This window comes from Camelus ferus, unplaced genomic scaffold, assembly GCF_009834535.1.
Source record: "Camelus ferus isolate YT-003-E unplaced genomic scaffold, BCGSAC_Cfer_1.0 contig846, whole genome shotgun sequence".
Classification (NCBI taxonomy): domain Eukaryota; kingdom Metazoa; phylum Chordata; class Mammalia; order Artiodactyla; family Camelidae; genus Camelus; species Camelus ferus.
In genome coordinates this window covers 119686-133289 of record NW_022589685.1, presented here as the reverse complement: position 1 = coordinate 133289, position 13604 = coordinate 119686, and positions in this window count along the sequence as shown.

The following is a 13604-nucleotide window of genomic DNA, read 5'->3' as shown; positions in this document are numbered from 1 at the left end:
TGGGCTGGTTTCTGCATTTATCTCCTGTTCCAACCTAATCTAATTTAAAACTTTTAATACATTCCAAGATGAACCAGAAGCCACTTAGTACTTTTCCCTCTCTGCATATTTTATTCTTGGCCCAAATTCTTCCATTTTCTCTTCTTCATTACAAGAAATTATTCAAATTTACTCCCATATTGTTCGCTCAAATGCTCATATCAATCAAACATCTCCATTTTTCTTTAAATGGTAACATATTCTTCCATTTTACCCTTACTTTATTTTTAAAAAGTAAGGAAAATGCAGGTAATCATGTATGTTTATTGTTCAAATATGAAAATATAAGATATTTGTCATTATTTGCCAACATCAATTTTAATCTTTGTTATCCTGCATAATCTGGTATTCCCCTGGCAGATCAGTTGTAATTAGGATGACGTTCATAAACTGCAGTTGGCTGATGAGTTGGCAGTGAAAGAGAGTTAGCTGATGTATCAGCTAACACTGGCACTGGGAACCGTGGGTTGCACTCTAATTGAAGTTTAGGGAAAGGACCTTCATTGGCCGATATGTTGTGATATCTTTTTGGAAAAGTAGAAAGCTCCAACATCAGTCCAAGGTAATTGCTCTGTATGGGAGATAAGCTGCTGTACTGAGAAGTAGAAGTTTTAGTTGTAAAGAAATTCACAACACGGCCATTTGCTTCAGTGTAGCTGATTTGTGAGTTCACGTTGAATGTGGTCAACTGATTTAAAATAGCACGTTGATCCACTGTAATTTGTTCTGGTGGTCTAACTGATATTGAAGTTGCAGAAGAAAAATCACCTGTCATCGGGGTACTTGTATTACCAATTAGTGGCTAGTAGATGGCTTCCTTATTAGAGGAATGTTTAAATTTGCAGAAGGTAAAAATGTACTTTCTCCTCTAGTGTCAGCCACAAATCCAGAACTATGATTATCCACATTACCCCCTGCTTTAAAGTGCTTGTTGTTGAAATCTTGAGCCAATGAAGATACCAGAGAAGCATTTTCAATCCCAACTCTTTTCATTCTCACTAAAACCTGGGGACAGCCTCGTTTAAAATTTGGATTATGATGGAACTGCAGCTACAACCAAAGGAGAAAGATTTTAGTAATATTTAAACCAAAATACAAGACTACAATAAACCTAATGTAAAACCTCAGATTTCACACTTAGTATACAAAAATAATATCATCAAAATATGAACAGTGCTGACTATTTTTGATATTCCTTATTTGGAAAATACACATTGAAATTGTATATTCATCAAATTTAAAACTGTAGCATTTGCATTAACGGTGAATGACACTTTTTAAAAGCAGCTTTAATACATTTATTTAGATTTCTGTTAAGATTCATAGCTGCTAGAAAAGTTTCTCATTATCTTGAATACTCAACGCACTGTCCTCATTTTTTTAAAAAAATTAAAACATTTTAGCCTTAGTAGTTTATAGAATTTTCAAAATTTAGCTTTACATTTATATTACCATAGATTGATGTACAAAATAAAATTTAATATATAATTTACAAAGTGGTGACTGAAATTTCTGAATACCTTGCTTAAAAAAGAGACTATTTTCTCTTCTGGCAGAAAGTCAGCTAGACAAGCAGATCTTGGAAAATTCTGCCGCACTTTACTAAATCCATAAAGGTTAAGCTGTCTAACTAAACTTTCATACTTCCAGTTTCAAATATTCTGAAAGGGACCTTTCTTTCCAAAACTTCCTTCTTAAAGACATCTTCATCGATCACTATGGAAATTCCATTATCATCCCACCAGATGGATTGAAATTGTCACTCCCAACCATTTTCCAGAGTTTTCTTGGAAATGTCAGAGAACGAAAATCATCTTCATCTGGTTCAGAGACACAATGTGTGTAACATGGTCTTTTTCTCAAGGATTCTTCACACAAAGTCTGAAAAGCATTTTCTTCAATCATAGACCTCAAGTCCAGTTCCCCAGAGAATGTTTGATCACACAAGAGATCTACTGGACTTTCCTGAACAAGTTGGTCCATCTTTAGAAGACATATCTTGAATTTCAGAAGAAACATGTGCCATCTCAAATAACTTTTTTTACACCTCCTTTTCTAATCTGCATGATTTTGAGCACTGCAGCTCCAAATGCTGCTTTTGCAGGCCTGCACACATAAACTGCTTGGCCATCACAGTTGTTCTCACCCTGAGAAGCTGTGACATCACAAAATGACTGGTCTCCCAGCAACCCAAGTGTAACATTCAGACAGTGTTTACTTCTCATTCATCCAGTTAAAATGAAACATATAGGAGGTTTGTTTTTACAGTGTGATCTGCAAATATTATTCCCAAAATATCTTTTTAAATAAATAAAATTTGGGGTCTATGAAATAAAACCAATCTCCTTTTTTACACAAATTTATAGCAGATTGCTGAACAGAGTATAAACAATTAAATAAATAAATAAACTATTTTTAAAATTTTGGAATTTAAATTGAAATTTGTGTAAAACCTGTACAAAAAAGTTATAACTATTTCATTATCATATGTAATTAAAATGATACCTAATTTGATTTGGATATGGAAGTAGTTATTTATCTGTGTGGTTTATATTAAGTAGCTCTATTTTCAAAAAATGAGCAGAATAAATCTCAGTTTATTTGGTATGTTTATAAATAAATGGTAAATATTTATGAAATAAAATTAGATTAAAATAATCAATCAAATTTAAGAAATCCCAAAAGGGGGAATTTTTTTAAATTGTAATTTAGCATTATAAGTGAAACAAACATAATTTAATATTCTAATTTAAAATTACAAAAGAGAAAACCTTATTGTATACTTACAAATGTTTATTTTTGCCATTGTTTCATTCAGAGGTTTTTCAGTCCCTAGAAGGAATAAATTTTCTAGCCATCTGTATAATCCATACCCTTGTGGCTCCTGTTAAGTGTTCCAAAATGATGTTGATAAATAAACCTATGCACATGATCCTGGGTTCCATACCCAGTGCCTCCATTAAGGGGCAAACAAACAAACAAATAAACAAATAACATTATATGCGGGTTGTGGTCAAGAGTACCAGCTAAATACATTTTAGGAAGCAATTTGTTTCTCAGTCCTGAAGCAGTTGTCATTGTTATTATAATATAGCATTTTAAGGCAAGTATTTTGTGCTCTAATTGTAAATATTAGCAATGTTCTCTATCAGTAAACTGTAGTAAATCCAGTTCTACCAAATGTTATATTCCTTATTTAGAAATAAATTCAATTAAACATAAGCCAAGTTCAAAATTTTTAAATAATTAAATGTACACCCAAGCTACAATGTAACTTTTCCTTCAGTATATGTATATTCCATTCTAAATAAATATTAGCAGCCTGAATTCATGGCACATTATAAGTATTATAAACTATAGTTAATTGGGATTTAGTCCTGATTCATAAATATTATTTAACATATGCAAGTCAATAAATGTGATACCATCCCTTAAAAAACAAAGAATAAAAATATAATAATCTCAATAGGTGTAGGAAAATTATTGACAGAACTTTACTTTTTATGAAAAAATTCTTAACACATTCTCTCTAGGTAGAATGTAACTAAACATGATAAAAGCCATATAGGAAAAAAACCATGACTAACTTCAAGCCCAATATTTACATACAGGATTGTTTTCCTCTGTACCAGTAATAAGAAAAAGTAGTTCACTCTAAACTCCATAGACTCCTCAAGTGACTGCTAGAAATAATGAACAAATGTATTAAACTTGCAGAAAACAAAATCAATATACAAAAATCAGTTGCACTTTTATACTAACAACATATTTTCAGAAAGAGAAAGTAGGAAAACTATTGTGTGTACAATTATATCAAAAAGAATAAAATAGGAATAAATTTAATAAGTGAAAAGAAGATCTTAAAATAAATCTATTAATTACAGGTGCAAGAAATATAAGTAAACAAAAAACAAATAGAAAGATATTCTGTGCTCATGGATTGTATGCAATGTGAGGAAATATCCTAAACTAACTTTTACATTATCAATCTTCAACAACATATTGAGGAAAATGTCTTTTCTTCATTTTATACTCTTGCTTCATTTTTCATGGGTTAATTGATCATAGGTGTGAGGGATTATTTCTGGCTTCTCTATTCTCTTCTATTCATTGATGTCTGCTTTTGAACCAGTATCATTTTGTTTTAATTACTAAAGCATTGTAGTACTGTTTAAGATCAGAGAAACTTACACTATAAGATTTAATACTTTTTTTCAAGATTATATTTGCAACTCATGGTCTTTGTGGATACATATAATGTTTGAAATTATTTTTCTATTTAAATGAAAAATCTCATGGGTATTTTGATATGAATCACACTAAATATAGATTGCTTTTGGTAGTATGGCTGTTTTACACACACAGTTTCACATCATTAACATAAGAGATCTTTTCACTTCTTTGGATCAGTTATAATTTCCTACATCAATATTTTCCATTTTTTAACGTATAAGTTTTCACCATTTTTGTTAACTTCATTCCTAGATATTCTTTACATATATTTATAATTATATACACAATATTTGAAATCACGTTTCCTAAAAAAATACAGCAGGCAGAAGGCAGGGGGAAGACTTATTCAAAGTCCTGAATGAAAGAAAGCTGTAATTTAAGATACTTTATCAAGCAAGGCTATTCCATAGAATACAGAAGAGATAAATAACTTAAACAGAAGCAAATACTTAATTTAGCAACAGAAAAAAAAATAATGAAAGATCCACTCTAAATACAAAAGAAGCAGGATGCTATATAAAGGAGAAAGGCATAATTAGAAAGGCAAAAGTTAGAATGACTTACAATAGAATAAACATGACGTTGTAAAACAGGACATCAAAAATTTTAAGGGTCAGAGATTGAAACAGGACAATACAGAGTATATTCTTCTTGTTTCTGTTCTCTGTAGGATGGGTTAGAGTTTCTATTACTATCAGTTAAAATAAACAGATATAGAAATGTGTCCATATACATACCAAAAAAAGGTAACCATAAGTCAAACACTTACAATGAAGTCACAAAAGCAAAAAGAAACTAAGATAATAAAAGAAAATTATCAAGCAACAAAAAGAAAAATAATGAACAAAAAGGAAATACCAATTAACTAGAAAATGAAGTTCAAAATGGAAATAAACACGAGTCTATTTATAATTATCATAAATGTTAATGGACTAAGTGCTTCAATCGAAAGATATATATTGTCAGAAGGGATAATATAACAAGACCCTACATTATGAAGCATACAATAGACCCACTTTAGGGAGAGGAACACACATCAATTGAAAGTAAGAGGATGGAAAAATATATACCATGCAAATGGACATGACAAGAAGACAGGACTAGCACTACAGATTTCACACAAGATAGACTTTAAAACAAAGGCCATAGAGAAAGATTAACAGGGACATCATATAATGATTAAAGGAGCAATAGAAAATGAGGGTATTCTACTCATTAAGATATATGCACTCAATATTGGAGCACCTAAATACATAAAGCAAATATTAATACATACAAAGAGAGAAATTGATGGGAACACAATCACAGTAGGAGAATATAACACCACATTACCATCACTGGACTTGACTTTCAGAAAGAAAATTAATAAGGGAACAAAGACACTAAAAAATAAAATAAAATAATTGGACTTGGTTGATAATTTCAAAATAGTACATCCCCCCAAAAGAGAATATATATTCTTTTCCAGTGCACATGGAACAATTTCAAGGAAAGATTATGTACTCAGGCACAGAAGAAGCCTCAACAAATTTAAGAAGATAAAAATTATTTCAAGCATCATTTCTGAATATAATACCATGAAAATAAAAATCAATCAAAGAAAAACCAGGGAGGAAAAATGACATCATGTAGATTAAACAACATGATACTAAAACAAGTAGGGGGGTGATGAAATTAAAGAAGAAATTAAAAAATATCTTGAGAAAAATGATAAAAACACTACACAAAGTCTATGGAATGCATTTAAGCAGGCTTAAGAGGGAAGTTCATAGTGACAAGGCCCTTCTCAAAGAAGAAGAGAAATTTCAAATAAATAATCTAACGTTGTATGTAAAATAATCATGAAAAGAGCAAACAAAACTAAAACTCAGCAGAAAAAGGGAAATAATTATGATCAAGGATGAAAGAATACATATAGAGTTTAAAAAATAGAAAAAATCAATCAAACAATTTTTTGAAATAGTACACAAAATTGACAAACCTTGGACAGGATCACCAACAAGAAAAGAGAGAGAACACAAGTAATATATGAAATGAAAATGGAGAATCTACAAAGAGTACAACAAATTTGCAAAATTTCATAAGGGACTACCATGAACAACTGTATGGAAACAAACTGGATAACCTAGAAGAAATAGAGAAATTTCTGCAAACATTCAGCCCACCAATATAACATGAAGAAGAAATTAAACATTTGAACAGACAGATCACCAGAAATGGAATAGAATTATCAATAAAATAAAAAAAAACCTCTGCAAACAAAAATACAGAACCAAATGGCTTCACTGGGGAATCTGACGAAACATACAAAGAAAAATCCATACCAGTCCTCCTCAAACTCTTCCAAAAGATTGATATGGAGAGAGTACTCTCAAACTCACACAATAAGGCCAACATCAACCTGATACCAAAACCAGACAAAGACACTACACTGAAAGAATATTTAAGGCCAATATCATTCATAATCATAGATGTAAAATTCCTTAAGAAATTATTAACAAACAGAATCCAACAGCATGTAAAAGAAGATCATACACCATAATCAACTTAGGTTCATCCCAGGAACACAAGGATGGTTTAACATATGCAAATCAGTCAATCAATTGTGATACACCATATCAACAAAAGAGAGGACAAAAACCACATGATCATCTCAGTAGATGCAGAAAAAGCATTTGATAAAATTTAACACTTATTTGCAATAAAAATTCTTATCCCAGTCGGCATAGAGGGGCCATTCTCAACATAATGAAAGCTATTTATGACAAACATATAGCCAGCAAAATACTCAGGGGTGAAAAAATTAAAATCTTCCCATAAAAATCTTAGACAAGACAAGGTTGCTCATTCTTACAATTTCTATTCAATATACTCTTGGAAGTCCTAGTCAAAACGATCAGGCAAGAAAAAGAAATAAAAGGACTCTGACTGGAAAATAAGATTTAAAACTGTCACGGTATGCAGACATGACATTATACATAGGAAACTGTAAAAGCCTCACAAAAAAATACTTAGGCTAATAAAGGAACTGGGCAAGGTAGCCAGAATAATGTGCAAAAATCAATTGCATTTCTTTACACTACTAGTGAATCAACAGGGAAACAAAGTATACAAACAACCACTTTTATAACTGCATCAAAATTGTAAAATGCTTAGGAATAAATCTGACCAAGTAGGTGAATGACTTATACATGGAGAACTAGAAAATATTGATTGAGGAAATTAAAAAAGATTTGAAGAATTGAAAAGATTCCCAATGTTCTTGTAAAGAAGAGACAATATTTTCAAAATGGCCATAGTGCCCAAGGAAATCCACAGAATTAATGTGAGTTCCTATCAAATTATGCAAAACATTTCTTTTTAGGACTGGAACAAGTGATCCTAAGATTTATATAGAATCAGGATAGAATCATAATTTCCAAAGCAACATTGAAGGAAAAGAAAGAGGCTGGAGGTATAATCTTCATTGTCTCCATACACTATTGCATAGCTACAATAATCAAAATGACATGATATTGGAACAGAAACAGTCATGTGGACCAATGGAACAGAATAAAAAGCCTAGGAATAATTTACAGGCCTACGTTCAAATAATCTTTGACAAAGTAGCCAAGCATATGACACATAAAAGGCCATCTCTTCACCAACTTGTGTTGGGAAAACTGGATAGCAGCATGCAGAGCAATGAAATTAGAACACTCCTTCACTCCATACACAAGAATATAGTCAAAATGGTTTGAAGACTTACATGTAAGGCAAGACACAGTAAATCCCCTAGAAGAAAACATAGGCAAAACACTCTGAGTTAAATCTCAGCAATGATCTCCTACAACAGCCTACCCAGGTAATGGATATAATAGCAAAATTAACAAATCAGACGTAATTAAACTTAGCAGCTTTTGCACAGCAAAGGGAGCCATAAACAAAGAAAAATGACAAGCTGCAAGATGGAAGAAAATATTTAGAAGTGATGCAAGTGGCAATGGCTTAATTTCCAAAATATAAAGAGTTGATACAACCTAATAAAAAAAAAAAGAATAAAAGAAGAAACCCAATCTGAAAATGGGCAGAAACCTAAAATAAACAATTCTCCAACAAAGACATACAAATGCCAAATAGAAATATGAAAAAAAAACTCACTATCATTAATTATCACAGAAATGCAAATCAAAACTGTAATAAAGTATCAACTCACAATAGTTAGAATGGGCATCAATCAAAAGTCCACAAACAATAAATGCTGGGGAATCTGTGGAGAAAGTGAACCCTCCTAAACAGTTCGTAATAGTATACTTTCATGCAGTCATTATGGAAACTAGGATGGGGATTCCATGAAAGACTGAAAATAGACTTAACATACAATCCAGCAATCCCACTTCTGGGTATATATCAAGGAGAACCTTAATTCAAAAATACACCAGCACCCCAATGTTCATAGCAGTGCTATATACAACACCCACGACATGGAAGCAACCTAATTGTCCATCAGAAGATGACAGGATACAGGAGTTGTGACATATTTACACAATGGAATAATAATCTGCCATAAAAAATGATAAAACAATGACATTTGCAGCAAAATGGGTGTCCCCAAAAAGTGTCATTCTAATTGAAGTAAGCCAGAAAGAGAAAGAAAAATAACAAGTGACATGACATATATAGATCCTTAAAAAAAATGTTGATTGATTTCACTATGATTTCATCTACAAAACTGAAAAACACTCACAGATCGATTAAATATTCTTACAGTTCCTGCTGAAAGGGTCGGGGAGAGGATATATTTGGGAGCTGTAAGTTTATAAATGTTATCCACTATATAAATAAAAATTTTTTCAAAAATTCTTTTGTATGACACAGGGCAGTATGTTAAATATCGTGAAGTAACCTTTAATAGGAACAAAAACATATGCATGAACTGGGACACTGTGCTATACAACACAGATTGACACATTGGAAATGGCAGTATTTCAATGGTAAATAAATGAAAACATAAGTAAATAAGTAAATAAACAAATTAAATAAATAAGTAAATAAATAAATAAATAATAAATAAATGATATCTAATAATAAAGAAATATAAATATTCTCACTACTTGTTACACCTCAAAAGACTAGGAGAAAAAAGAAAGAATAAGGAAGAAAATCGAAAGAATCAGAGTAAGGCAAATAACAAGAGAAACAATGGAAATGATAAAAAAAAACTAAGTCTGTTTCTTTTAAACATAAAATGGACAAACGTTTAGTTTGGCTAAGAAAATAAAAACTCAAATAAAATTAGATATAAAAGAGAAGATATTACCACTGATGTTACAGAGATACATACAAACATAAGAAATTAACACTAGCCAAAAATTTGAATGGCCTAGAACAAAACACCAATTCCCAGCAACATATGTCTTCCAATACTGAATCAAGAAGAAATTAGAAAGTTATAGAGCAAAAGTGTGTATGAGTAAATCAGTAATCTAAACTTCCCAAAACAGAAAATATTTACAAGATGATTTTACTGGTGAATTCTGTCATATCTTTGAAGACAATTTTTCACCAATTCTTTCCCAAATCTCCCAAGAATTTCAAGGGTTGAAAGATTCCACACAGTTATTATGATGCCAACATTATTTGCAAAAAAAAGCTAAAAAGGACATTACATACAAAGTACAGAATAATATCCCTGATGAATGTAAGTGCCAAAATTTTCAACAAAACTCAAGCAAAATGAATACAACCACACATTTCAAGTATCACACACCATGATTAGAGGGATTTTTCCCTGGGTTTAAGGATACATAAAAATTATCAAATCAATAATGGTGACATGCCACACTAATACAATGACAAAGAAAAATTACATAATCATCTCAAAAGGTGCAGAAAGAGCCTTGTATATAAAGCAACATCATTTTATGATACTCCCAACAATTTAAATTAACCCTGTCAGTGGCATGATATCATATACACACAAACACTCAGTGGAGAGAAGCGAAGCAGTTCTCTGTTAACTGATTCCTAAAGAAATAGTTTATGTAGGACATGCACAATGTCTCACATATCATCTAAGTTATAACAATCTTAATAATCTCAAGTTATATGTGTCCCCATGCTCCTGCAGTAAGCACAGGATGTTAAATGATCAGGGATTGTTTTAAATTTCATCAGGAAACTTCATTAAGTTGGCCATCTCTTATCCAGCCAGCTGTGCCTGTCTTAGGTTGTCCTCCTCTGAGGATCTTACCCATCATTGGCTATCCAGCCATCCATACTTGATACATTGAGTAGGCCATTTCTTATCCAGGCTGGATATGTGACTTTCCTAACAGCTTGCTATCAGTTCAGCCCATGGGCTTATTATCTAGAGCCTTCAGACAGGGGCCTACAAACCCAACATCCCTTGACAGAAAAGTGAATGAAGAAAATTTGATGTATATATAAAATGGATTGAATAATTTGCATTCTATCAACAGTGTCCATGGTGTTCCTTTTTCTCCACCAACAACTATTTCTTTTCTTTATCATGAGAGCCTTCCAACAAGTGTGAGGTCTTGTCTCATTTTTGGTTTATTACTTTCCTAATACTTTATAACTCTGAACATATTTTCATGTGTCATTTAGCCAAGTGTATGTTTCCTTCGGAAAATTGTGTCAGACCTATCTATTCAGTTCCTATGGATGTTTATTTTTAATTGGATTGTTTGGTCTTTTTTGTTGTTGTTGTGGGGTATGAGTTTGCCATATATTTTGGATATTAACACTTGATTCGAAAATATCACTTGCAAATATATCCTCCCATTGTATTGGTTGACTTCATTTTATTGATCATATCCTCTGCACTGTAAGTCTTTTTGGAGTGATACAATCATATTTCTTTAGTTTTGCTTCTGCTTCCCTTGTCAGAGGAGAAATATGTAGAATTAAATTAAGTCCAATGTCAGAGTGTACTTCTTATGTTTTAACCTAGGATTCTTTGTCATCTGGTTTTATATGTTTTATTTGCCCAGGAGTGGGATTGCTGGGTCATATGATAGGTCTATTTTTATTTTTTAAAAGATACATCCATACTGTTTCCAAAGTGGATGCACCAATTTTCAGTCCCAAAAACAGTGTATGAGAGTTCCTTTTTCTCCACAACCTCCCCAGCCTTCATTATTTGTAGAAATTTTGATAACAGCACTTCTCATTAGTGTGAGGTAAAACGTTATTTTCTTTTTGTCTTGCCTATGTATAATGATTAGTAATGTGAGCATGATTTTATGTTCCTGTTTTTCATCTGTGTGTCTTCTTTAGGGAATTGTCTTGTGCTCATTATCTGGCTGAGTTGTTTGTAAATTTTTGAAATGGAGTTGTATGAACAATTTGTGTAGTTTAGAAATTAGCCTTTTGTTGATTGCATTGTTTCCAAATATTTTCTCCCATTTGGAAGTTTATCTTTACATTTTGTTTATTTTGCTGTGTAGAAGCATTTAAGTTAATTAGGACCTATTCATTTATTTTGATTTTATAGTTTTCAGATTGGGAGAGTGACATAAGAAAATTTTGCTACAATTTATGTCTTGTTTTGCCTATGTTAGCTTCTAGGAGTTTTATTGTGTCATGTATTAGATTCAGATCTTTAAAACATTTTGAGTTTATTTTTGTACAGTGTGACAGAGTGTTCTAATTTCATTGATTTCCATGTAGCTGTCTAGCTTTTTCAACATCACTTGCTGAATACTGTCTTTTAGGCATTGAATATTATTCTTTCTTTGTCATAGGTTATTTGATCTTAGGTGAGCTGTTTTATTTCTGCCTCTGTGTTCTGTTCCAGTGATATAGATGTTTGTATGTTTTCCAGTATTATGCTGTTTTGATTACTGTATTTTTGTTATATAGTCTGAGATCTGGGTGGGTTATGCCTCCAACTTTGTTCTTTTTCCTCAATGTTTCTTTTACAGTTCTGGTTCCTTTGAAGATCCATACAGATGTTAGGACTATTTTTAGTTTTTTGGAAAATATCATGTAGTTCTATTTGAATAACTTTATATCTGTAGACATCTTTTGTAGTATGTATATTTTAACAATATTAATTCCTCTAAACTAAGACCATGAGATTTCTTTCCATTTCTTTGCATTGTCTTCAAATTTCTTTATCACTGTCTTCTACATTTTATTATATTGATTTATTCATAGGTTTTTCATTTTTTGATGTGATTTCATATGGAATTTTAAAATTATGGAATATTTCATTGTTAGTGTAAAGAAATGTGACAGTTTTTGTATATTAATCTTGAATCATGCTACTTTGCTAAATGTATTTATTAGTATTCGTTTTTGTGTGGAGAAATTTTAGGGTTCTCTATATAGATATTCATGTCATCTGAAACAATAATTGTTTTACTTCTTTCAATGCAATTAGAATAACATTTTTTCTTGTCCGATTGCTGTTGCTAGGACTTCACATACTGTGTTTAATAGAAATGGTGAGAGTGGGCATCCTTGTCTTATTCCTTAATTTGTCTTTCAGTTTTTCACCTTTGCATATTATGTTGTCTGTGGGTCTGTAATAAATGACTTTAGTTATGTTGAGATATATTTCCTATATCCTACTTTGGTAAGAGGTTTCTATTGTTGTTGCTCTTGTTGTTGTTGTTGTTTTAATGAATAAAAGTTGAATTTTGAGAAATGCTTTTTATGGTTTTATTGGGATGATCAATTTGTTTTTCCTTTTTCTTTTGTTAATGTGTTGTATCAAACTGATTGATTTGTGTATGTTGAATCTCCCTTGTGACCCTGCAATGAATTCAATATGGTCATGGTTTATGATTCATTTTATGTATTGCTGGATTTAGTTTGCTAATAATATTTTGTAGAATTTTTGCATCTATATCAATCAGAAATATTGGCTTGAAGTTACCTTTGCCCAGACTTTGTTTGTTGGCTTTCCTATAATGGTGATGAAAACTTCATAGAATTAATTTGGGAATTTCCCTCATCATCACTATTTTTGAATAGTTTGAAGTGTATAAGTTCTGCTTTTAATTTTTGTACAGTTCTCCACATGAGCTGTTGAAATCTGCACTTGAATTTAACGATATTTTTTAAATGCAGATTCCATCTTCTTCTACTAATCCCTTTGTTCAAATTATATGTTTCTCCTTATCTCTGTCTCTGCTAGACATGTGTCCATTTCTTCTAAGTTGTCCAGAGTATTGGCATGAAACTGTTGACAAATGATCTCTTTTTTATATACCTGAGGTAACAATTGTTGTTTCTCTTATTTTATTTCTTACTTTATTGCTTTGGAGCACCACTCTTTTCTTCATGATGCACCTGGCAAAAGGTTTCCTGATTTTGCTTAT